Below are 27,469 nucleotides of genomic sequence, written 5' to 3'. Positions count from 1 at the left end.
TGGCCCCGAATACGGGTTTGATTTTTATTTCCCTTTAATAACTGTTGATGGGGGATAATGACTCAGCTGGTTCCGAATGGTCTTTTGTGTCGGTGGCCAGAGGCAGGAAAGAAGGCTGGATAGGGGCACTGCCGTATCCATGACACTAATGACATCACTCAGCAGCAACAGCATTGGGAACACTTGGGAGACAAAAGAGCCGTTCCCCTGGCTTTCTGCAGAAGAAGTCGGCAGGAGGGCTCAGAAAGGAAATGCGCAGTCTTAATTGCTCTGCCTGTTATGTGTGGGAAAAATGAAAACTGTAGTTGTTGGGAATTTCTGTTATCAGAACTTGGGTAGAAGAGGGGTGACGTGGAGATATAGAAATATGAAAATCCCATACCTGATTCTGAAAGTGATACATTTAATGTCATAAGACTCAGGAAGGAAGATTTTTTTTAAAATGGAATTTAAGTGCTTACTAAGTGCCAGACACTGTACTAAGCGCTGGAGTAGATACAGGCTAATCAGGTTAGACACAACCCATGTCCCACAGTGGGCTCACAGTCTTAATTCCCATTTTGCAGATGAAGTATCTGAGGCACAGAGAAGTGAAGTGATTTGCCCAAGGTTGCACAACAGACAAGTGGTGGAGCAGGGATTAGAATCCAGGTCCTTCTGACTTCCAGGCCCAGACTCTAGGCACTAGACCACCCTTGCTTCTCTGTTTTCTCACCTGTTGGTCCTGATGCCAGTCAGGAACCTCAACATATGTTCCATAAAAGATACAGATGCTTTTTATTTATGGTGTTGGTTAAACACTTATTTTGTTCCAGATGCTTTACTAAGCCCTGAGTTAGATACAAGCTAATCAGGTTGGACCCAGACTCTGTCTTGCATTGGGCTCACAGTCTTAATCCCCATTTTACAAGTGAGGGAACCGAGGCACAGAAAAGTTTCTTGATTTGCCGAAGGTCACACAACAGACAAGTGGCGTAGCCGGAATTAGAATCCAGGTCCTTCTGACTCCCAGGTTTGTGTGCTATCCCTTAGGCAACACTGCCTCTCAAGGCTCAACTCTTCAGCTATTCTGAAAGGCCAAAGGAATAGGGCCTTCATCTCTTCCTAACGGAAATGAGCGCAGGCCAATTCACCGGAAATTGTCAATGAAAGCACAGGGGGTTCAAGCTCAGAATTTCTGACAGAAGCCCAATATCCTGACCCCTTTTGGTTCTAAGCATCCTGCCCCTTTGACCCAGGTCACCCGGTCTCCTTATGTTACAAGTGGAACGTAAGCAGTGGCGGCCTAGTGGATCGAGCATGGGCCTGGGAGTTTCAAGAAAACTTTCTCCTCACCTTCTACTCTCAATGAGCACAAGCCAAATCCAAAGACTGTCCGTCAAAGCCAAAGGGAGAATGGATCAGAGAACGTTGTAACCTAAGATTTAACAAATGGAGTGCAAGGAGAGAAGGCATATGGGAATGAGAATCAGGAAACCTGGGATTGTAGTTGTGGCTTTGCCCCTGGCCAGCTGGGTGACTTTGGACAAGACACCCCTAGGCCCCAGTTTTTTCCTCTGTGAAATGGGGATAGTAATAACTGCCCCTCTATACCTTGTGGAATGTTGTGAGGATGAAAAGAGATAATAGATGAGAAAAACAAAGATGCTATACCCCCTGTTCCTCCAAAAACAAATAAGGTTATTTTCTCGATGCCCATGGAAGCTTTGCTGATTATTTGTAAAGTGAATGAATAAATGGTGAAAATGATTATTTTGGACTTTTAACCTCACTTCAAAAAGAACGAAATTTTTAAATCCTCTGATAAGTATTATTCATAGGCTTGTTTTCTGGTTGTAGACAGCTTTGAATAAATTCAGATAGCAAAATTGATATTAATCACCCTTTTGATGTGTGTGATTAGACTTAAAAGAGAGAGATTGCTTCCAGAGAAGGTATAATATTCTCTGGAATGATTTAGATTTATAGATGCATATTATTCAGGGACTTGTTTTGTGCCTTAAGTTCATTTTCAGTTGGGAAAAATTTATATGAAGCACTTCTTCTGCCCGTGTCTAGCATTGGAAAGTCATAGTTAAATTGCAAGAATGTCTCAGCGTTTTAGGTCTATTACAGAATCGAGAAGATTTTCTACTTTTATTTGGCTTGTCCACATTCATGGAGATTTGGGGTGCTCTGTCCAAACTTATTTTATTACTAATAATGGTAATTTATGAAGCACTTATTATAAGCAAGAGGTGTACTAAAAAGACACTGGGATAGATACAACATTATCAGAATGGACACAGTCCCTGATACCGAGTCTCAGAATCTGCCCCCCCAAAAAACAAATGGACTGTTATTAGTATTGCCAATAATAATAATAATCGTAATATCTGTCTCCCCCTCTAAACTGTAAGCTCATTGTGAGCAGGTATGGAGCTCTACAGACATTAGTCACTCAATACCATTGATTGATTGAACATCATGAATCCTGTTATGCAATCCCACCTCTTTTCCAGAAGGGTCTTCCCTGTTAAAGTTTTGTTAATTTTCTCAAGAGCCTGTTGAATTCCATGGAGTCTGATATTTTCTTGTCGTCAAATGTAAAACAAATTAGGATATGATATTCTTGTCATTTTCTGTTAGCTGGCAGAGGGAGTAATGTGGTGGAAATGTAATCTGCCTTGTTTCAACTCAAATGTGTTTAGCTCTTGCTTGAAGGGTCGAGCTTTTTTTTTTTTGGTTGTTGTTTTTTAATGGTATTTGTTGAGCTCTTACTATGTTGCAAGCACTATTCTAAGTGCTGAGATAGATACAGGGTAATTGGGTTGGACACAGTCTCTGTCCCACATGGGGCTCACAGTCTTCATCCCCATTTTCCAGATGAGGTAACTAAGGCACAGAAAAATGAAGTTACTTGCCCAAGGTCACACAGTGGCAGAGCCAAGATTAGGACTCAGGTCCTTCTGACTCCTAGGCTGTGCTCTATTCACTAGACCACACTGCTTCCCAGTCTACTCTTTGGTACAATGGATCCCTAACGTTTTTACAGTTGGCATCAGAGAAAGCAAATAGTTGGTCTGATTTTGCTGGCCTCGAATCACCCCTCCAATGGAGCTCCAGCCTCAGTTTATCAGGTCCCTCCTCTCCATCCTCCCCCCACCCCCACCCCAACCCCTCCCCAGGGAACACCTGCTACCCTTTTTCATTCAGCAACTCTTCAGTCCAGAAGGCTGAGCCATCTCTGTTATAACCATGTCCTCTTCTCATCCCATCTATAAATTACTTCAGAGTCTGACTCCCCTATTTAAAGTGTAAACTTCTTGAGGACAAGGATCCTCTCCACTAACTCTATTCAGTCACTCAGCAGTATTTACTGAGCACTTCCTGCATGAGAAGAGCACTGTTCTAAGCACTTGGGAGGGTACTACATGATCCCAGCCTTCGAGGAGCTTACAATCTAGCAGAAGAGACAGTTACTAAAGTAGAAGCAGCGTGGCTCAGTGGAAAGAGCTCGGGCTTGAGAGTCAGAGGTCATGGGTTCGAATTCCGGCTCTGCCACTTGTCAGCTGTGTGACTGTGGGCAAATCACTTCACTTCTCTGTACCTCAGTTACCTCATCTGTAAAATGAGGATTAAGGCTGTGAGCCTCACATGGGACAACCTAATTACCCTGTAGCTAACGCAGCACTTAGAACAGTGCTCTGCACATAGTAAGCGCTTAAATACCAACATTATTATTAAAGTAAGTTACAGGTAGGGGATGTGTATCTAAGAGCCGTGCGATACTGGGGTGGCATAATAATTATAATAATTTTGGTAATGATTATGGCATTTAGTATTTACCAAGCACTGTTCTAAGTGCTGGGGTAGATACACAATAATTAGACTGGATACAGTTCCTGTCCCTTATGGGGCTCACAGTCTTAATCCCCATTTTACAGATGAGGGAACTGAGGCACAGAGAAGTTACACGATTTGCCCAAGGTCACACAACAGACAAATGGGGTAGCCAGGATAAAAACCCACATCCTCTGACTCCCAAGACCATGCTCTTGCCACTAAGTCATGCTGCATCTGTTATATTCATTATATATATAGTATATATGTATAACATAGTAAATGTTATATTCTCCCTCTCTAGACTGCAAACTCATTGTGAGCAGGGAATGTGTCTGTTTATTGTTATATAGTACTCTTCCAAGCGCTTTGTACAGTGCTCTGCACACAGTAAGCACTCAGTAAATGTGCTTGATATCCTTCCAAGTGCTTAGCACTGTGCTCTGCAATAAATGCACTTAATTGATGGATTGATTATCACCTCCACCCCACATAAGCAGGTTCTAAGGCCCTCCAAGAAGAGCCGGCCAGAGGAGCGCTCTGAATTTCCCTTCAGCCTCGTGGCCCTGGCCTCCTTCTGGTTGGGGACAGAAGAGGATTGTGGGAAAATCCTGGCTGTAGATAAGTAGGCGGATAGGAACCCCCTTCTACCCTGAGTCCCCCAGGGGCGTCAGGCCAGCGACTCAGGATTCCCATGGCATAATAGACCGTTTGGCTTCCTGGTGGAGATGGCTCAGTTCCCCAGTAAAATGCCCCAGGAAGACTGAGTCATGGGCTTCAGACTTGCCAAGGGCCATCGTTCAGTTCCTGCATCCAATCCACTGTGGAGGCCCACATCCTTTTGGATCTCAGGGACCCCAGCCAGGAAATGAGATTGGTTGGCAGGCATTCACCTGGCGTCATCCATCACCCCGCTGCCAGAGTTTATGGACTGGATGACTGGGAGATAGTGGATAGACGATGTTTTCATTTGTGTTTTCTTATCTCCTCCTTCCATGCTCTTGATATTGTAGCAGGGGATATTACCCCACCCCGCTTCTGCCTAAGCCCTCCCAAATCAGGGGATTGCATAGGCTCAAGGTAAGCCTTCCTTTGATAGGAATTGGACTTTTTTGTGCATGTCCACAGTGTAGAAGAGGAACGCAGACATGTAGCAAGATCTTTACCTGGAAATGAGACCACTCAGGTGACAGCTCACTCCAGAGTAAAAAAAGAGCAGAGTTTTATGGCATAGACCATGGGCCTGGGAGTTAATAGGTTACGAGTTCTAATTCCAGCTCTGCCACATGTCTGCTGTGTGAACATGGGCAAGAGACTTCACTTTTCTGGTCCTCAGTTCCCTCATCTGTAAAATGGAGATCGAGACTGTGAGCCCCACATGGGTCAAGGATTCTGTCCAACCCAATTTGCTTGTATCCACCCAGGTGGTTAGTACAGTGCCTGGCACATAGTGCTCAACAAGTACCACAATTATTATCATTAATAATAATTATTATTATTAGGGATAAAGAGATGGCAAAGATCATCAGAGGTGAGACCTTCTGTTCCACCCATCAGCTCAAAGCTTGCTTTTCTTTCAGGTCGGGTTTTATCCTCACGTTAATTACTTCATTAATGTCTTCTAGATTGGAATCCTCTTGTGAGCAGGGATCATGTCTACAAACTGTACTGTACTGGTACTCTGAGTTGTACTGTATTGTCCTGAGAAGCAACTTGGCCTAGTGGCAAGAGCATTGGCTTGGGAGTCAGAGGACCTGGGTTCTAATTCCATCTCTGCCACTTTTCTGCTGTATGACCTTGGGTAAATCACTTAACTTCTCTGGGCCTCAGTTCCCTCATCTCTAAAATGGGGATTAAGAGTGTGAGCCCCATAGGGGACAGGGATGGTGTCCAACCTAATTACCTTGTATCTACCCCCTCACTTGGCACATATTAAAGCAATTAATAAATGCCATAATTATTATTAGGCTCCTAACCACTTAGTACAGTGCTCTGCACCCTGTAAGTGCTCGATAAATACTATCGCTTGATTAAATTTCCATTGGGAAATCACATTCCCCCAAACTCCCGAGACTTAAAAGAGCCAGGCTTCTGGTCATTTTCATCGGATTGATGATTTGTTCGCGAGCCTCTGAAAGACTGTGCTTGAAATGAACCGGGAGTGGGAGGAGGGATGCGAGAGCATGTTAGGCTGAGGAAGGCTTTTGTTCCTTGATGAGCACCTCTCAGTTGAACTTCAAAGGAGCAGCTTTCTAGCCACCGGTCTATTGAAAACTTAGTGTCTTCTGGGTTGCACCTGCCTGAAAGGTGTCTTTTCACTTCGTGTCTGACCCAGAATTACTCTGCAAGTTGCTGGGTGGTCCCCATTCATGGGAGTGGGTTGGAGGTGGGGCATATATTTCTCCCCCGACCCTCCCCCACCCACTCCAATTTCCCTGGTTGCTGGTGAGAGCTCGTTTCAGAAAACCAGGTGAGGCTCCCAGGAGCCCTCTCACACCTGAAATCCCTCTGGTTTACACAGCACCTAATCTGTAAATGAGAATGATGATGGTATTTGGTAAGCACTTACTATGTGCCAAGCATTGTTCTAAGTGCTAGGGTAGATACAGGGTAATCAGTTGCCCCACGTGGGGCTCACAGTTTTAATCCCCATTTTGGAGATGAGGTAACTGAGGCAAAGAGAAGTGAACTGATTTGCCCAAGGTCACACAGCTGACAAGTGGTGAAGCTTAGATTAGAATCCACGACCTCTGACTCTCAAGCCTGTGCTTTTGCCACTAAGCCACACTGCTTCTCTGGGTATTTATTGAGGGCTTACTGGGTGTAAAGCACTGTTCAAAGCATTTGTTTATATTATTTATTACCCTATTTATTTTGTTAATGAGATGTACATCCCCTTGATTCTTGATCCCCTTGAAGGGAGAGGGAGGAAGGGGAATGAGGGGTTAATGCATTCATTCATTCAATCGTATTTATTTGGCACTTACTGTGTGCAGAGCACTGTACTAAGCACTTGGAATGTAGAATTCAGCAACAGATAGAGACAGTCCCTGCTCAACAACAGGCTCACAGTCTAAACGGGGGAGACAGACAGCAAAACAAGTAGACAGGCATCAGTAGTACCATCAAAATAGATAAATAGAATCATAGACATATACACATAATTAATAAAATAAAGTAATAAGGGAGTAGGCTTTTGGAGGAGATGTGATTTAAATAGGGCTATGAAGGTGGAGGGTAATGGTCTGTAGAATATGAAGGAGATAGGATTTCCAAGCCGAAGGGAGAAAGGAGTCCCACTCTTAAGCAGGAGGGAGAATGGAGATCGAATCTCTATTTTACACATGGAGACACCGAGGCATGGAGAAGTTGAGTGACTCGCCAAGATCGCCCTGAAGCAGTATGGCCTCGAGGAAAGAGCACAGGCTTGGGAGTCAGAGGACCTGCGTTCTTCTAATCCTGGCTCTACCGCTTGCCCGCCGTGTGACCTTGGATGAGTCACTGCACTTCTCTGGGCCTAGTTCCCTCATCTGTAAAATGGGGATTAAGACGTGGGACAGGAACTGTATCCAACCTGATTATCTTGTATCTATCCCAGAGCTTAGTACAGTGCCTGGCACATGACTGTCTCTATCTGTTGCCGACTTGTTCATCCCAAGCGCTTAGTACAGTGCTCTGCACATAGTAAGCGCTCAATAAATACTATTGAATGAATAAATACTATTGAATGAACATGGTAAGCACTTAACAAATACCCCATTTATTATTATTATTATTACCGGAGTAGAACCTATTGGAGGAAAAAGGGAATGGGAAATGCTTAATAAATACCACAGTTAATATTATAACCGAGATTAAAACCTATTGGAGGAAAAAGAGAATGAGACGTGCTTAACAAATACCACAATTATTATAATCATCATTATAACTGGGATTAGAACCTATTGGAAGAAAAGGAGAATGGGAAGTGTTTAACAAATATTACAATTATTATCCTAACTGGGATTAGAACATATTGGAGGATAAAGAGACCGGGAAGTGCTTAACAAATACTACGATTATTATTATGACCGGGAGTAGAAACTAGTAGAGGAGAAAGAGAGTGGGAAGATAGCGAGGTGGTTAAATGAATGCCTAAATATTAGTGCCTTCCCACCCTCCCCCTACCCCTCTGCCCTCCCCTTGCTCCCCGCCCCCCTGGGCCTGCCCGTGAGCATGCAAGCCACCCCCAGGCTTGGCAGGAGAACATTGGCGCCTGTGTTCTGAACATCGAAATCGGTGTTGGAAAAGGTCAAGATGAACACCAGGCCCTCTCCCCACCCAGTGCTTAACCGGCTCGAGCCTCTGGCAGAGCCGCCCCCACCGGGGAAACACCGGCCTACGTTGTTGTGCAAACAGGCCAAGTGTTATTCAAACAGAATTAATTTTTCTCCTTTAGTGTTTCTCCCCTCACCATCACTCCAGCTCCTTCACGCACTGGGTTCCTTTCTCAAACCCGGCCACATGACTCTCTGCCGCTACTGATTTGCACCCCATTTTAAGCCCTCTGAATCTAGCAGCAGGGCCGAGGGGATAGAGCCCGGGCCTGAGCGTCAGAAGGACCTGGGTTCTAATTCCGGCTCCTCCACTTGTCTGTTGTGGGACCATGGGCAAGTCAGTTCACTTCTCTGGGCCTCAGTTACCCCATCAGAAAATGGAGATTAAGACTGTGAGCCCCATGTTGGGGACAGAGTGTGTCCAACCCGATTAGCTTGCATCTACTCCAGTGCTTAGTACAGTGCCTGGCACAGAGTAAGCACTAAACAAATATCATCTAAAAAAAAAAAAAGAAGCTGGTGACGGCTTAATTCTCCTAGAACCTGTTTGTTCACTCCTGATTTGGCTGGAGACTAACACATAGTAAGCGCTACAAATACCACAATTATTATTATTATCTCTCCTATCCAACCTTGCCCCCTTACCATTGTACCACTTAACTGGAATGTGGCAGTTTTGGGTGAGGCTGCAGCTACCCTGGTAGCTTTATGGAAAGGGCATGGGGCTGGGAGTCAGGAGACCTGGGTTCTAACCTGTTGGATGATCTTGGGCAAGTCACTTAACTTCTCTGTGTCTCAGTTTTCTCATCTGTAAAATGGGGAATCAACACCTCTTCTCCCTCCTACTTGGACTGTGAGCCCCATGGTGGACAGGGACTATGTCTGACCTGGTATCTGCCCCAGTACTTAGCACAGTGTTTGGCACAGAATAAGTGTTTCTTACAGTTACTGTAATGTAAGCTCGTTACGGGCAGGGAATGTATCTGCTAATTATTGTACTCTCCCCAGCGCTTAGTACAGTGCTCTGCGCCATAGTAAGTGCTCAATAAATAGCAATGATTTATCGACTGATTAATCATTGGAAGTTGGGCCAAGCGGCTTGTTCACTTCTGTCCTTTGTGTCTGCTGCGGGAGAGGAGCACAAAAGAATTCCCAGCCTCGCCAAAAATAATTGTTGATATTTCTGTTGAGAAAACCAATTTTACCTCTGAATCCAACCTCCCCGCTTTGAAATTAGCTCTGTGGAAATGTCAGTGGGGAGGTGATGCGTCGTGGGCTTTGAGAAAAAGGTCAAGGACGATGTGAGATTCCAGGTGGTTGGCTTCATTGTCTCTTTCCAGTATTCCAGCATGCTTTTCCAAAGGATTCTGGAGTCTCCATCGTGGCCGAGGACTTTTAGATTTTATGCCTGATCACCTCCTGAAGAAATCCAGGCTTTTGGAGATGTGGGGAGAGGAGTTTAGGTCCAAACGCTCAGTCACTCGTGTTTATTTTCGGAGCTCTTCCTGTGGGCAGGGCACTGAACTTGGTGCTTGGGAGAACACGATAATAATAATAATGATGGTATTTGTTAAGCGCTTACTTTGTGCCAAGCACTCTTCCAAGCGCTGGGATAGACACAAGGTAATCAGGTTGTTCTATTGGGGCTCACAGTCTAAATCCCCAGTTTACAGATGAGGTAACTGAGGCCCAGATAAGTGAAGCGGCTTGCCCGAGGTCACACAGCAGACAAGTGGTGGAGCCGGGATTAGAAGCCACGTCCTCTGACTTCCAAGCCCGTGCTCTTGCCACTAAGCCACATTGCTAATGTAAGAGGGCAAGATCCCTGTGTTCAACAATCCATACCCACTTTCTGGACCCTCAAAGAATTAACCATCTAATGGTTGCAGGGAAGTGCCAAACTAGTTTCCCCTTTTAGACTGTATGCTCGTTGTGGGCGGGGAATGTATCTGTTTATTGTTGTATTGTACTCTCCCAAGCGCTCAGTTCAGTGCACTGCACAAAGTAAGTGCTCAGTAAATACAATTCACTGTCTGAGATGGGGAAAACATCAGGACAGGGAACTGTGCTCAGCAACGGTGAAAAGAGATATAACGATCGGCCTTATGGTGTCGATGGAGGAGGCGATCGATGAAATCATTTTCCCCTTGAAAATTTGTCCAAAACTTTTACTCCACCGATTCTCTTTCGGCCATGAAAATTTGGTTTTGGGCTGGAAGTTTTGGGGTAGTTTCCATTGCTCCTCGTTGGCCATGGGGAAAGAATGGGGATGGCTTGTGGAATTTTATCCTAAAAAAAAAAAGCGGACTAATTGAAGTTTCCATGGAAACAATTAGCAAAGTATCGATCTTCCAAGATAGATAAATGAGCCTTAAAGAAAGAGGTTGTTTCTATGGAAATGGAGCCATTTGAGAAAACACCCCTTAGGAGATTCTTGGTTGTTTTTTAGCGTGTGTCTCTCTGGCTTTTGCTTGTTTCTTTTGGTCAGAATTTCAGATTTTTTTTTAATTTGTATTTGTTAAGCACTCACTATGTCCTAATGACTATGCTAATCACTGGGGCAGATGCAAGCTAATCAGGTTCGACACAGTCCTTGTCCCACATGGGACTCAGAGCTTTAATCCCCATTTTACAGATGAGGGAACTGAGGCCCAGAAAAGTGGCCCATTCTGACCCTGACTGAAAACAACACAGGGTTTGTTAACTCTCTGCTTTGAATGTTTTCCGCAAGTACTGGTTTTTTAGGGAGGGGGAGGAGAAAGATATGGGACATTTATGGGATGTGATCAGGTTCTTCAGTAAAAAGATGAAATAGACAAATTCCTTCCAACCAGCCTTCCCTGATTAATTCCCAGGACCCCGAGCTGTTCTTAGATTATGAACCCTCTGAGAGACAGGGACTATATCTAATGTATTACATTATAAATTACTTATTTATCTATATTAATGTCTGTCTCCCCCTTGAAACTGTAAGCTCATTATGTGCAGGGAAAGTGCCAGCTAATTCTGTTATACTGTACTCTCCCAAGCACTTAGTACAGTGGTCTGCACATAGTAAGTGCTGAATAAATACGATTGATTGAGAAGCAGTGTGATCTAGTGGATAGAGCATGGGCCTGAGAGTCGGAAGGACCTGGATTCCGATCCCGGCTCCTCCACTTCTCTGCTATGTGGCCTTGGGAAAAACACTTTGCTTCTCTGGCCCTCAGTTACCTCATCTGTAAAATGGGGATTAAGACTTCATCCCATTTTTACAGATGAGGGAACAGTAGCGCAAAGAAGTGAAGTGACTGGATATTGCTGTAGTAAGCATTGGGAGAGAATACACAGGTGAAAATTATTCTGTCTTTTTAATGGTACTTATTGAATGCTTGCTATGTGCCAAGCGCTAAGGTGCATACAAGCAAATCAGGTTGGACACAGCCCTTGACTCATGGGGCTCAAAGTCTCAAGCCCCGTTTTACAGATGAGGGAACTAAGGCATAGAGAAGTGAGATGACCAGTCCAAGGTCGTTCATTTAGTCAATCGTATTTTTTAAGCTCTTACTGTTTGCAGAACACTGTACTAAGCACTTGGGAAAGTACAGTACAACAATGAACCGTGACAATCCCTCCCCACAACACGCTCACGGTCTAGAACGGGGGAGACAGACATCAATACAAATACACAGACATCAATACAAATACAAAAAATGACAGATATGTACATAAGTGCTGTTGTGGTGCTGGGAGTTGGGGAGAGCAAAAGGAGGAAGTCAGGGTGATGCAGAAGGGAGTGAGAGATGAGGAAAAATGGGGATTAGTCTGGGAAGGCCTCTTGGAGGAGATGGGCCTTCAATAAGGTTTCACAACAGACAAGTGATGGGGGATTAGAACCCATGATCTCCTGACTCCCAGGCCCATGCTCTATGCTCTTAGCCATGCTGCTTCCACGTACATGCATATCCAAGCACACAGGGAAGCTCACTATGGTAAGCTTACTATGGTCAGGGAATGTGTCTGTTATATTGGACTCTCCCCAGCACTTGGTACAGTGCTCTGAACACAGTAGACGCTCAATAAAAATGATTTACTTACTGACTGCTCACACAAATGCATACACACATACATCCTCCTACTTAGACTGAGTTTAATGAAGGCCAGCGACTGAGTCTCTGGTATTATCCTATCTTTACCTCCGCCCTTAGTACGGTGATTGTCCCATGATAAGTGCTAAATAAATGCCATTATCATTATTAGTATTAGTATTAGTATTGCACACATATAGGCTCCCATATCTTCTCAAAGAAAGGAACCCTATAACAGCTTGCCGTCTGTGGCGCTCGAGGATATTTTGGGATGTTTGCACGTCAGCTTAGTTTACAAGGAAGGGGAGAGAGTGTTATTTTTAAAGCACGAATTGTTGTTATAGAGAATCTAGTTGAACTCTCCAAGGAGTTGAATATAGAAAGCAATGGGGTAGGGAGGGTGACTTAAAGTTGGTTATTTTTCAAGACTTAAAGGGAGAGTAAGCTTGTTTTTCTTTAGTCACTCTCATTCCATTATTCACCGATTTATTTGGAAGATGACCCTTTGAATAAAAATAGTGGCATTGATCCATCCATGCTATTTAATAATAATGGTATTCGTTAAGCACTTAACTATGTGCCAGGCACTAGTATTTGCTGAGTGCAGAGCACGGTACTTGGGAGAATAGAATATTATAGAGTCAGTGGCCAGGAACCCTTAGTACAGTGCTGTGCAGTAAGCGCTCAATAAGTGTGATTGAATGAATGAGTGATGGAATGAACCCTGACCTCAATAGGCTTTTGCACTAGAGGGGATAGAGACCAACCGCCCTGCTCAATCCTAGAATAGATAGATGTTTATTGTTGTATTGTACTCTCCCAAGTGCTTAGTACAGTGCTCTGCATACAGTAAGCGCTCAATAAATTCGATTGAATGAATAGTTACTAGAGCAGGAGATTTGACCCAGTCTCCGTCTCCATCTCACATGGGATGCCCAGTCTGAGAGAGGAAGAATAGGCAGATTTATCCCCATTTAAAAGATGGGACAACTGAGGCTCAGAGAAGTGACTTGCCCATGGTTGCACACAGGCAACTAGGAGAGCTGGGGCTAATAATATTAACTGTGGTTTGTGTTAAGGGCTTACTACATGACGAGCATTGTACTAAGCGCTGTGGTAGCTACAAGATAATCAGGTTGCAGAGCAGTAGGACACAGAGACAACGGCGTGGCTGGATCCGATCAGTGACCCTCAAGGGCGAGAGATGCCCAAGGAGTAGAGAAAGAGACACCTTCCTCCTGGTAGCTTTCGTAGTTTTCATTGTCATCATCATCAACAGCATCACTTGAGCCTGGACTGTGTGCATGTCAGGGGTCATGTCTGCCGTGGTCTAGTGGATAGAGCTCAGGCCTGGGAAGCAGATGCACCGCTTGTCTGCCGGGTGACCTTGGACGAGTCATTTCGCTTCCCTGGGCCTCAGTTACCTCATCTGTAAAATGGGGATTAAGATGGTGAGCCCCTTGGGGACATGGACTGTGTCCAACCTGATTAGCTTGTGTCTTCCCCAGCGCTTAGTACTGTGCCGGGCACAAAGTAGGGACTTCACAAATAGTATTTGAAAAAACAAACACAAAAGTAAATATGGCATCTCCACTCATCACTAGTTCAGGTGGAGCCCCCATCTGATGGAAGTGATGCAGTGGGAAAGCGCGTGGCTTCTGTGTCAGTGTGTCCCTGCTTATTGTGCCGGCCGGATTTTGGGGGTCAAAGGGGCATTAAGGGCCTTGAGCACCACATGGAAGGCTTCTGTTTGACCACCTCAGTTTATTGTGTGATTCGGAGCATCTCTGAAGGCAAAAGATCCGACGGAATATTTTTCTGCCCCAAAATCACTTTTTGTTGGAGATTTCCCAAACCTAAGTGGCCATCAGGTCTTGGGGCTTTTCCTTTTAGGGTGAAGGTCATAAAATCCAATTTTTGAGAGAGAGCCCAGGCTTGGAAGTCAGAAGGGGCTGGCTTCTAATCCTGACTCTGCCTCTTGTCTGCTCTGTGACCTTGGCCAAGTCATTTCACTTCTCTAGGCCTCAGTTACCACAGCGGGGATTAAGACTGTGAGCCTCAATGGACTGTGTCTGATTTGATTAGCGTGTATCCACCCCAGTGCTTAGTAACACTGCCCGGCACATAGTAAGCACTTAACATAGACAATAAAAAAAGAAACAAATAGAAAAAAAAAAAGAAGCAACCCAGCAAAAGCGGGAGAGAAATGTAATCCCAGGGAGCTGCTTTCTGGAAAGGAAGAACCTCTTGACAATGGATGTGGGAATTTGAGACATAAGGGATGGGAAGGAAGTCCTTGGTGGGATTTGAGAGGGGGAAGTATTTAGTAGAACACCAAGAGATGGGAGGAATCTCACTGTGCAACTGGGAGGGGGCAGAAGTATTGATGAAAGAGAGCTGGAAGGCTTGGAAGGATAAAAATAAGCACACCGCATGCACATTCTATATATATTAGTGTCTGACTCCCCCCTCTAGACTGTAAGTTTTTCTAGAACTGACAGGGAACGTGTCTACCGATTCTGTTGTATTCTTCCAAGCATTTAGTACAGTGCTTTGCCCACAGTAAGTGCTCAATAGCATTGATAGACTGATGGATTGGTTTGGAGAGCTTGAGAAATGAAGCGCAAGTAGCAGCATGGCCTAGTGAGATGTGGGACAGAGACTGTGTCCAATGGCTTAACTCGTATCTACCCCAGTGCTTGGAACAGGTATATTGTCCTTTCCCAAGTGCTTAGTTCAGTTCTCTGCACCCACTAAGAGCTCAATAAATACGACTATATGAATGAATGAACGGTGCTCGACACATAGTAAAGCATAACAAATACCATCATTATTTTTATTAAGGGCGAGTCCCAGTTTGGGGAAGGAGGTGCCCGTGGGGAGAGGAAGAGAAATGGGTGAAGTGTAACACTTTGTGAGACTGTTTTACTGGGACAAACCCTTTCAGGCTGTTAGATTGAGCGGACGTTCTGTCTGGCTTGGGAGCCCAAAGGAAACTGAGAAGGAGAAGAAAAAATGGAGTTAGGAAAAGGAACAGATGGAGTGGAGTGTTAGAATCAGGAACGTATCTTAATGAGGGGAAATATTGTAGTTTGGAGACAGCCCTGTCGGTGGTGAGATTACATCCATGCGTGTGTGTCATCGAGAGAGACTCTTGCACGCTTACTCACTTCAAAGTGAGAAGCAGCGTGACCTAGTGGATAAAGCACGGGCCTGGGAGTCAGAAGGATCTGGGTGCTCATCTCGGTTCTGCTACTTTTCAGCTGTGTGACCACGGGTAAGTCACTGCCCTTCTCGCTGCCTCTCTTCCCTCATTAGTAAAATGGAGTTAAAGACTGGGATCCCCATGTGAGACTTGGACTATATGCAACCTGATTAGCTTGTACCTACCCCACAGCACTTATGTACATATCTGTAATTGGATTTATTACAATTAATGTTCTCTCCCCCTCTAGATGGTAAGCTCGTTGTGGGCAGGGAGTGTTTGTTATATTGTACTCTCCCAAGTGCTTAGAGCAGGGCTTTGCACACACTAAGCGCTCAATAAATATAACCTATATAACAACAAAAAACTTGCACACTAGGCCATGAACACAATTTTGCTTTTACTATCATTGTCTTATGCCGTCAAGTCGTTTCCGACCCATAGCGACCCCGTTGACACATCGCTCCTAGAATGCCCCGCTCTCCATTTGCAATCATTCTGGTAGTGGGTCTTTACAATCATTAGAAATAAAATAATATTAGTAATAGGAATAATGGCCACAGTAGGATGGCAGGAGAAAGGGGGCTTTTGTTATTTTGGCCATTATCAAGTGTGGTGTGCAGAAGGTGAATGGGAATCAGCATGTCCTAGTGGATAGTGCATGGGCCGGGGAGTCAGAAGAACCTGGGTTCTAAATCCGGCTCTGCCACTTGTCTGCTGTGTGTCCTTCGGCAAGTCACTTCACTTCTCTGGGCCTCAGTTACCTCATCCAGAAAATGGGGATTAGTCAGCGCTTAGTCCAGTGCTCGGCACATAGTAAGCACTTAAATACCGTTATTATTATTATTAAGCGACAGCAGATAGGCAAGACAGTGCCCAACTGCTATCCTGTCGGAAATGGCTACGCCAGAAGAGTATCCCCCACGGAACCTTTCCCCATCAGCCGGATCCATTTCCCAGTAGGCCGGGCGAAACCCAAAGTGTAGAATGCACATCTTTCAGGGGCTCCCGCAACAAGGTGTTGTGACGGCTCATCGAGGCAGGCACCGCCGCGGGGGATGAGCCAGCCGACCCACGCAGCTTTTGTGTTGGATTATCTCTCATTTGTTTGTTGCTGGTTTTCACCGGCACAACACAGGAATCGGAAGAAAGAGCCGAGCCAAAGCCACCCGGCTGCTTATACGCGGTTGCTGCTTAAATGCCGCACTGGGATATTGCTGGGCTCCAACTGCAATCGCCGCACTAATGCGGCCATATCTAGGCAAGGATTGTTTATCAAGTCTGGGGAATACAATGCCTGGCACGCGGTCGTTCTAAGGGAGGAAGGGAGCCGTTAAAAAAATGCCAGCGGGGTTCGAATAAAATGATGCTTATATAGCCTAATATGGAGGCATGCATTTAGAAACTTGTTCAAAGTAGGGATGATATTAGCTGACCGCTTACTGAAAAGCAGCGTGGCATACTGGATAGAGCACAGACCCGGGAATCAAAAGGGTTCTAATCCTGGTTGGCCACCTGTCCTCTGTGTGACCTTGGGCAAGTCACTTTACTTCTCTGGGCCTCAGTTACCTCATCTCTAAAATGAGGATTGAGACTGGGAGCCCCATGTGGGACAGGACCTGTGCCCAACCCGATTTGCTTGAATCTGCCCCAGTGCTTGGCACATAATAAGGGTTAACAAATACCATAGTTATTAATTATTATTATAATTACTAAGACCTTGAGAGATATTGCAGTAGTAGGAAGCCCATTCCCTGTCCACAGGGAGCTTACTCTCCACCCGGGGGCTGGGAGTGGGGTGTGGGGGTGGGGAAATGACATTGAATTGTCAACTTTGCTTAGATCCCTGAGCTCCAATGATCAATCAGTCAGTCAACCAATGGTATTTATTGAGAGCGTACTGTGTGCAGAGAACTGTACTAAATGCTTGGAAAAGTACAGTACAATAGAAGTAGGAGTCATGTCCCCTGCCCAGAACGAGTTTGCAGTCAAGCCATTCATAGAAATAAAATTTGTAATGTATGATTTAAAGATAAGTAAATAAGTGGTGATGTGGGATTGGGAATGGGGTGAATATGAACTATCCAAAGGTACAGATGTCACAGATCCAAGGGCATAGGAAATGATGATGACGATGGATGATCTTTTGAGGATATGTAGAATGAGACACGATAGTACTGCAAGGGTGTCTGGCGTGGGTGATGACCTCCTTTGTTAAGGAAGCCTCTCATTTAACAATAATAATAATAACTGTGGAATTTAAGTGCTTAGTATGTGCCAGGCACTGAGATACAAACAGGCAGAAGTCATTTCCAAATAGCAGAGGGATGCATCGGGAGAGCAAAGACAGAGGAGGAAAAAGCGCAAATTCTGTAATTCAACTTGTTGAGGAATAATCATGCTAGAAACAGCGTGGCTTAGCAGAAAGCGCCCAGACTTGAGAGTCAGGGGACCTGGGTTCTAACCTTGGCTTTGCCACTTGCCTGTCGAGTGACCTAAGATGAGTCACTTAACTTGTTTGTGCCTCATTTTCCACATCTGTAAAATGGGGATTCGATCAATACCTGTTTTGCTTCCAACTTGTACCATGAGCCCCATGTCGGACAGGGCCTGTGTCTAGCCTGATTGTAATAATAATAATAACAACAGTAATCATAATATTAATAATAATAACTGTGGTATTAAGCACTTACCAAGTGGTGACCACTATCCTGAGCACTAGAGTAGATACAAGATAATCAGGTACCACATGGGGCATGCAATCTAAGAGGAAGCACAGGTATTGAATTCCCATTTGCAGATGAGGGAACTGAGGCACAGAGAAGTGAAGTGACTTGTCCAAGGTCACTCAGCAGATAAGTGGCAGACTTACCAAGTTCTCTGACTCCCAGGGTCTGGCTCTTTCCACTAGGCCATGCTATCTTGTATATTGCCCAATGGTTAGTACTCAGCTTGGCCCATAGTAAATGCTTGACAAATACCATTATTATTATTTAATATTGGTAGCCCAGAAATATCCAGATTGTCCACCTAGACAGGCCTGAATTGAATATGTAATTGCTCAGCCCACGCCCTCCTCTGGTCGCTCTGAAATGGGCCAATGTGCTCAAGGGAATAGGTTCTCTATGGTATTTCAAAGAAAATAAGTTCTTTCCGATTTCAGCTCTTAAAATGTGATTAGGCTTCAAGATCAGAGGAGATGAGCAGACATCTGACTGTGGGCTGTTTAATGGTTTATTGAGGGTTCGTGACTATTAAGTTTATAGGATAATAAACTAAATTGGCTGAAGGGTTGACAGTTCTTTTGTGAATTATTAATGACTTTCAAAGAAGTACACCAAATCTTCCTCGTGGTGCACTTTTCATGCATAAATCTGAACCCTGCCCCAAGGTGAGCTCATTGTGGGCAGGGACCGTGTCTACCAACTCGGCTACATTGTACTTTCCCAAGTGCTTAGTACAGTGCTCTACACACAGTAAAGTGCTCAATAAATGCCTTGATCGATTGATAGCATATATCCAAACCAGGTTGGCGGTAACCTGTGATTTAAGAGCACAGAGACTTCTAGAGAAAGTATACTTGAAGATCCTTGATTTATGAGCAGATAACTCTACAGGCACTCATAATTCCATTGGAGTTAATGGGTTAGGGGGTAGGTGGTTTGAAGTGACCATCTTGACCGATATTTTAAAACACAAACACCTATATTATTTTTATGTCCCCCCAAAATAATGGTGTTTTTTTAAATCAGTTGTATTTTTTTTAATGTGGTACTTAAGTGCTTACAATGTACCAGGCACAGTTCTAAGTGCTGGGGTAGATAAAGAGAATCCAGTTGGACACAGTTCATGTCCCACATGAGGCTCATAATCTTAATCCCCATCTGACAGATAAGGGAACTGAAGCCCAGAGAAGTGAAGCGACTTGCCCAAGGTCACACAGCAGATACATGGCAGAACCAGGACTAGAACCAGGTCCTCTGATTCCCAAGCCAGTGGTTTTTCCACTAGGCCTTGCTCCTTCTCACCCAGACCCAACTTCCTCCCCTGAGCCCATGTCCCGCCCACTGGGTTCTGGTCTTTCTCTCTGTCTCTCCTCTGTTTCCTTCCTCTCTCTCTTTCTTCCACCAGGCTGAGAGCTCCCTGTTCATCACTAAGCGCTTGGGAGAGTACAGTATAACAGAATTAAAAGATACGTTTCCTGCCCATGACGAGCTAAGTGCTTAATACGGGCCAAGCAGCATGGCTTGGTGGAAAGAGCATGGGCTTCGGAGTCAGAGGTTGTGGGTTCTAATCCCGGCTCTGCCATTTGCCTGCTGTGTGACCTTGGACAAGTCACTTAACTTATCTGGGCCTCAGTTCCCTCATCTGTAAAATGGGGATTAAGACTGTGATCCCTACGTGGTATAACCTGATTACCTTGTATCTACCCCAGCTCTTAGAACAGTGCTTGGCACATAGTAATGGGCCCAACCCCTGTCCCATGTGGAGCTCACTAGCAGAATCAGTCAGTTAGTGCCCTCCTTTCTTCTTCTCCCATTCCCTTCTGTGTCTCCCTGACTTGCTCCCTTTGTTCATCTCCCTTCCCAGCCCCCTATTGATTTCCATTAATGTCTGTCTCTCCCTCAAGACTGTAAGCCTCTGGGGAGGGAAATTCTCTTTATTGGTCTGTTGTACTCTCCTAAGTTCAGTGCTCTGCACACACCAAGTGTTTAATAAATATGATTGAATGAATGAATGCGTAAATGAATTGATGCTCAATAAAATCCATCACTGGTACCGCTAGTTTGGCTTATTTGTATATCCAGGAACCTAAAATATGCCGAAGGAGAACCATCGTAGGTGGCAGTTTAATGATCTGACTGTTTGTCTTTTAAGAGAGCCGGCTGAAAAGCTGAAGACGCGTCTCTGTCGGCGATTAGCTTGAACAGATAAATGCATCCTTCATTTTGAAAACCCCCAAAGCGCAAGAAAACAGGGTGGAGATTATCATCACAATAGCCCACAGGAATGGCTACCCATCATGTTCATGGTTTTATTACTTCTCAATAAATAGAGTTCCCCCAGATAGAATTATTCGGGTTTCCCCGAGTGCCTGGAGGAGTATAAAACCAGGAAAAATGAGGTTCCTCTGTCAGGGGACTTGCACCCTGGAAAATTAAGATTGCTGAGACCAGGTCCCTAGGGACAGCACACATGTCTCTGGTCACCCGGACCTTATTTATTCATTCAGTCTTATTTATTGAGAGCTTACTGAGTGCAAAGCACTATGCTAAGCGCGTGGGAGGGTACAAAACAACAACACATATTCCCATTCCTCTCTGCATCCAAAGGGTTCCATTTCACAGTCCGAAGAGAGCCCTCTCTTTGGCATTTTGGACGTTGACTCTCCTCGCCTTTAAAGACAGGCGAATCTCCTTCAAGAGGCCTTTCCTGATTAACCCGCACTTCCCACTTCTCCCATACCCTTCTGTGTCGTCCTGACTTGCTCCCTTTGTTCATCACCCTCCCCGCCCAGCCCCACTCATGTCCATATCTGTAATTTATTTCTATTAATGTCTGTCTCTCCCACACCCCACCAAGACTGTAAGCTCGTTGTGGGCAGGGAATATGTCTGTTTGTTGTTCTGTTGCACTTTCCCAAGTGGTTATACAGTAATGCTCAATAAATATGACTGAGTAAATGAATGAATTGGGGGACCAGTGGAAGCAAAGATGAGACTTCCCTCTTGTCACTGGGGGTGAACTGTTAGGAGACTCGATCCCTGCTTTACCCTGTCCCTCTCTCAAATGCCTCAGCAGGCCCCCATCCTGTATATAGCTATCACCCTCAAAGAACCCACTGCTATCAGACATAGGACCGGTGGGACTGAAATGACCAAGGCAGGACCATGGTGTGGTAAAGTGCTTACTCTGTGCCAGGCACTGTACTAAGTGCACGGTCTTATAGGGTTGGATACAATCCCTGGCCCACATGGGGTTCACAGTCTCAATCCCCATTTTACAGATGAGTTTACTGAGACCCAGAGAAGTAAAGTGACTTCTCTAAGGTCACACAACAGACATGTGGTGGAGCCAGAATTAGAACCCAGGTCCTTCTGACTCCCAGACTGGTGCTTTATCCACTAAACCATGGTCCTGGCTGCCCCCCTGCCTCCACATACATACTCTCTCTCCTTTCTCTCTTTCCCTCTCTCCATCCCTCTCTCCCTCCCTTTTCATGTTGTCGTGTCTGAAGCTTGCCAAGCAGGTTCCTGTTTTCACACTTGAGACCTTGTTCCTTCAGTCGATTGCAGTGCTGCGTGCTGGCCCCTCTGCAGCAGCTGGGACTCCCAGCTTTAAGAGCACTGTAGTGAGTGCCCAGGAGAGTACAATAGGAGACGTGATCTCGGCCCTCCGGGAGCTGTCAGCCCGGGGTAGGAGACAGCTATTCAAGTAAATTACAGATAGGAGGGAGAGAGAAAAGTGGAAATGGAGATGAGTAAATCCTTAAATAACAGGGCTGGTAAGCCTCTCCTTTGAGAGGTTTTGTTGGCAAGGGTGAGGGCATTAAGTGCTTAGATGCCAAGGAGGTTGTATGTGGGAGATGTGGTGGGAAGGTCCTGCCCCATCCCGGCTTATCAGAAAGGAGCCTTGGTTGGTTGGGGGAGCAAGAGGTGGTATTCCTTTCTGCTTCTAGCCCTCACGCAGGCTGCCAAGCCCCAGGGAAAACTGTGATTTCAATCGCCTAAAACGCAGATTGCATAATGTGAGGAAAATGAGTTGACTAAAATTGTAATTAGCATCCTTCCAGGAGGACGGTGTCTTTCCCTCCCACTGCGTGGTAGACACTCGCCAGCTTTGTTGTGCGGCCTTCCCCACCCTGGCTCTGTCGCACGCCTCGGTGCCCCCCGCCCCCATCTTGCCGCAGGGGTCCGGGTTTTGTGGATGTTGAGGAGATGCCGTCACCTCGGGAGGGCGGGTGTGGCATCAAGCTACGGGGAGAAGCCGTGGCAATCAGCCCCGTTGGAAGGGGGGGAGGGACGCTCTGGCATTTCCCTAGGGTATTGACCTCTGGTAGGCAGAAGGAACATGGAGCAGACCAGGCCTGAGGATCCAGCAAAAACATCGTTCTTCCTGGCCTTCTCCTCTTTGTGGGGCCTGGAATTGGAATTTTCCCTCTGTTCACATTCCTTCATTCATTCATTCATTCATTCAATCAATCATATTTATTGAGTGTTTTCTGAGTGCAAGAGCACTGTACTAAGTGCTTGGGAGAGTACAGTAGAACAATAAACTGACACATTCCCTTCCCACAAGGAGCTTACAGTCTTAGGGGGGAGACAGACATTAATTCAAATAAATAGAGATATGGACATAAGTGCTGTGGGGCTGGGAAGGGATGTTGAATAAAGGGAACAAGTCAGGGAGACACAGAAGGGAGTGGGAGAAGAGGAAAGGGGGCTTAGTTAGGGAAGGCCTCTTGGAGGAGATGTGCTTTCAGTAAGGTTTTGAAGGGCAGGAAGAGTCATTATCTGTTGGTTTTAAGGAGGGAGGGCATTCCAGGCCAGAGGCAGGATCCATGTTGGATGTCAACAGACCGAGGCTTAAAGCCTTCCCTGGCGCTCCAAGGGGGGTGTATTTAGACTCAGGGAGGGGGATTAGCATAGTGAGAAGGGGGACCTCCCCCCTAGGCTATAAGCTTGTTGTGGGCAGGGATTCTGTCTCTTCAGGTATTGTTATATTGTACTCTCCCAAGTGCATAGCACAGTGTTCTGCCGAAGGTAAGCACTCAATACATATGATCGATTGCTTGACCCTAAGACACCTGGCGGGGACATTGGGTGTGTCTCCAGTTTGCATTCCTCTGTCTTGTTAAATGAGTGAGCAACTTTGCCAGGTGCCTAGATGCTAAGATGGACAGAGACTGTTAACCCCATTTTACATATGAAGAAACTGAGCCCCGGAGAGACTAAATGATTTGCCCAAAGTCACAAGGGAGGCCAAGGTACCATTTGTGAGATGGATCCGGCCTTCTTCTCCCAGGATAGCTACAAAAAAAATTGAAAAAGCTGCCCCAGCCTCATCCTCCCCAAACTCCTTCTTCCCTTGGAAGTCTGGGCGGATGGTCACTCTACGACTCCTCTTATACTGCTAGCCTTCCCGACCCCCCCAGCTAGTCGATCCGTTTTTAGTTCATCACCCATTTAATAGCAACAGGGCCACCATGAATTTATGTTGTACTTTCTTAGCACTTTGAGATAATTCATCTCATTTTGTCCTCTCGGCAGTGCAGATGAATCAGGTCGAAAAAGGCTGAATGAATACGAGCGCAGAGGATACAAGTACAGTGCGAAAGGGCGAAGTGTGGGTGGTGGATCTGAAGTGATCGGGGTGTTGGGAATTAACCGGAGGAGGTTTCCCGGTTGGGGGTGGCGTGATCAGAGGGCTCTGAAGATGGGGGTGAGCCGGGTTCTAAGGGGATAAGGAAATTCAGGGCAGAGGGGAGGGGAGGGAGAGACCAAATGGTTGAGATTGTAGAATAATTAGGTGCTTGGTAGGAGCAAAAAGAGTGCAAGCTGGTGGTGCAGGAAGGGAACGTGTCTTCCAACTCTGTTGTAGTGAACTCTCCCAAGCACTTAGTACAGTGCTCCGCATACAGTAAGTGCTTGATGAGTGTGATTTATTGATTGTTAGGCGGCAAAAAGAGCCAACACTCAGAATGGAGAAAGCTTTTAGAGGGTCTCGTAGACAAGGGTGAGGAACTTCTCGTTGATGTAGAAGGAGATGTAAGGCATATGGGGGTGTTTGAGGGTTGCAACTAGGGAATGTGTCTGTTTATTGTGGTATTGTACTCTTCCAATCACTTAGTACTGAGCACTACACACAGTAAGTGCTTAAAAAATACAATTGAGCAAATGAATGAATGTTCCGAGACAGACTGAAAGAAGATGATCCAGGTAGTAGCCTGGAGTATGGACTTGAGGAGAGGGGAGAGACTGGAGGCAGGGAGACCGCTGAGGAGGCCGATAGCAGTCTAACCATTACTGTGGGAAAAAGGGACGTTGACTTTTCAAAAGCTACCTCACTTAGACACTTCCGGCAGGTGACAGAAAAGAGATGGTGGCTCTCAATTTGCTCTCCTCTCCTCCCCCGCCTCATTGAAACACCGTCGCGAAAGGCGGGGAATTTGCAGTCAGAAGTATCAAGACTAAGTGACTTTTCCATCTAAGGATATAAATCACATGGGTAAATGGCAACCCAAAGGTTAATATGTTTATCCAAGGAGAACATTTTGCACTGCCGATAAAACTCCGAGATTCATTACCGCACAACTCCAGATGTCCTGGGTTTGGAGGAGCTTTATTTGCATTTAATATTTTAAAGCGAATGATAAATTTACAATTGTAATTGCTATAGAGATTTTATTTTAACTGGCATTTTGCAAGGGAAAACATCAATTTACATCGTTTTGCAATGAGGAAAAAATACTTAATGAATTATGAAAAATTGGTTTTAATTAAAGCTGGAATAAAATTGCTGTTATTGCTCTAAGTTATAATCATTTCATAGTACACGATCCCATTATTTTCCTACATATGTTTTACGTTCTCTGCGCTAGTCCATAATAAGATAAATGTAGTCATTGAATTCCATAACAGCGCTATCAAAAGTAGTAGCACAAATATGAACGAGGAAATGGACCATTGGGTTGTAAAATGCACATCATAAGGCCTCTTTGAGCAGCATTAGAGAATAGATTTACATAGATGATAATTGCGAATTTGTGACTTGGCTGAATTTTCTCATTTAGCACTCATTAGGCAGTGAAATTGGCACATTGACATTATAATAATAATACTAATTATGGCATTAAGCGCTTACTATATGCCAGGCACTGTACTAAGCACTGGGGTGGATACAAGCAAATGGGGTTGGACGCAGTCCCTGTCCCGCACAGGACTCACAGTCTTCATGCCCGTTTTACAGGGAACTGAGGCAGAGAGAAGTGAAGTGGCTTGCCCAAGGCCATACAGCAGACAAATGGCAGAGCTGGGATTAGAACCCATTTCCTTCTGATTCCCAGGCCCGTGCTCCATCCACTACGCCAGCTGCTTCTCAAGCTTAGAGCTGCCAGGGGAGGAAGAGAGGAGATTTTTTCTGCCCTACTGATCCTCTTTCTCCCTCCAGACTCCCCTCCGCTCAGAGAGCAGGTAGGAAGGGGTCAGTCTTCCCAGTATCTTCCCATTCACTGCCATTCATACTGGTGGGATGGTCACCCATCTGGCTGTTATAGCAAACATCCACTGGACATTGGAGAAGCAGCATGGCTTAGTGACAAGAGCATGGGCTTGGGAGCCAGAGGACGTGGGTTCTAATTGTGGCTCCACCACTTGTCAGCTGTGTGACTTTGGGCCCGTCACTTAACTTCTCTGTGCCTCAGTTACCTCATCTGTAAAATGGGGATTAAATGGAGATGACATGGGACAACCTGCTTACCTTGTATCTACCCCAGAGCTTAGAACAGGGCTTGGCACATAGTAAGCGCTTAACAAATACCATCATTATTATTATCATGAATCTATGAACAGCCCAGGCTGTGGCCTATGCAGTTGGGAAAGAGCATGGAGGCCAAAAGAACCAGAAACCAGTTACCTCAGTTGTAAAATGGGGTTTAAGCCTGTGAGTCCCATGTGGGACAGGGACAGTGTCCAATCTGGTTAGCTCGTGTATACCCTAGCACATACCAAATTCCATTAAAAATAAATAAAACACCATTAAGGAATTAATAAATCAGTGGTGTTTATTGAACACTGAACAAATACCATTAAAAAAAAATCAAGGAATTGATCAACTAGTGGTGTTTATTGAGTGCTTACTATGTGCAGAGCATTGACTAAGCGGTTGGGAGAGTCCAAGTATTCTCTGAAGAGCTTAGTACGGTGTTTTGCACACAGTAAGCACTCAATAAATACGATTGAAAGAATGAATGAATTAGCAGGCGTGTTCCCTGCCCACAGCGAGTTTACAGTCTAGAGTGGTGTTACAGACAATATGAATAAATAAGTTATTTATAACATATTTTAAAGATATGCATAAAAGAGCTATGGGTTTTGGGGGTCGGGGAAGCATAAATGGAACAGCAAAGGAAAGGCACATGAAAAAGCCCAAATGCAGTGTAAAGATGGGGCCAGGCTGGGGCTGGAGTGTGATAAACTCTTGGTCCCTGGCCCAGTGATCCCTGCACTAATTCCAGCTAGCTGCTTATTAGACAAGCGGAGTGGCAGGAGGGCATGCCTCCCCATGGACTTCATTAGGACATCCGAGTGTCTCATGTTTGTGGATTATTGCCATTTGTATCTCTGATACTTCCCAAAGTTCCTCTGCGACAGAAGCATATTGGCATAGGGGATATAGCATGGGCCTGGGAGTCAGGAGGTCATGGGTCCTAATCCCAGCTCTGCCACTTGTCTGCTATGTGACCTTGGATAAGTTACTTCACTTTTCCGTGCCTCAGTGCCCTCATCCGGGCACAGGTGCCAGGTCCTGGACTTCTGTACCAGAAACTCTTCCTCTCAGCTGCTGTTCCCCTCTCCCTGCTTCCTGGTTACTCAGCGTTCATCTATCTCAGATTAATCCTCTCCAAGCTCTGACAGACCACGTGACCGCTCAGTCCCCCCGGGCTGGTAAACTGAGGGTCCTGGGTTTCCTCCTTGGGCTCAATCAGTCAGTGGTATTTATCGGGTTCCTCCTGTGTGCAGAGCACTGTACTAAGCACCTGAGAGAGTACAATAGGAATAGTAAACACACTTCCTGCCCTCCCGGAACTTTACATTTGAGCCGCAGAGGCAGACTCTAAAATAAATTCCAGACTGGAGGAACCAGGAAAGGGGAATCTGTACGTGAGTGAAAGAGATAAGGAACAGGAACCCAGGCACACGCTGGTCAAGATGGCAGTAGGGCAGGGGTGGTAGGGAAGGGGGTGAAGGCCCCCACTGTGTCCCGGCGATTGGGTTCAAGAAAGCAGAATATACTGTGCCCTCATTGGGGTGATTTCTGTCTAAAGGGAGGGAGGGAGAG

At 45.5% G+C, this 27,469-nt stretch overlaps 1 protein-coding gene and 1 long non-coding RNA gene across 7 annotated transcripts in view; both read left to right on the top strand.

The window, feature by feature from the left end:
* The window catches only part of PDE4B (phosphodiesterase 4B), a 294,866-nt gene that overhangs the window by 102,223 nt on the left and 165,174 nt on the right, over positions 1-27,469 (top strand). The window lies entirely within an intron of this gene.
* LOC114818266 overlaps positions 1-27,469 on the top strand; it is a 69,471-nt gene that overhangs the window by 23,032 nt on the left and 18,970 nt on the right. The window lies entirely within an intron of this gene.

This window comes from Ornithorhynchus anatinus, chromosome 18 (genome assembly GCF_004115215.2).
Source record: "Ornithorhynchus anatinus isolate Pmale09 chromosome 18, mOrnAna1.pri.v4, whole genome shotgun sequence".
NCBI classification, from domain to species: domain Eukaryota; kingdom Metazoa; phylum Chordata; class Mammalia; order Monotremata; family Ornithorhynchidae; genus Ornithorhynchus; species Ornithorhynchus anatinus.
This window is presented reverse-complemented; position numbering and strand designations above follow the sequence as displayed.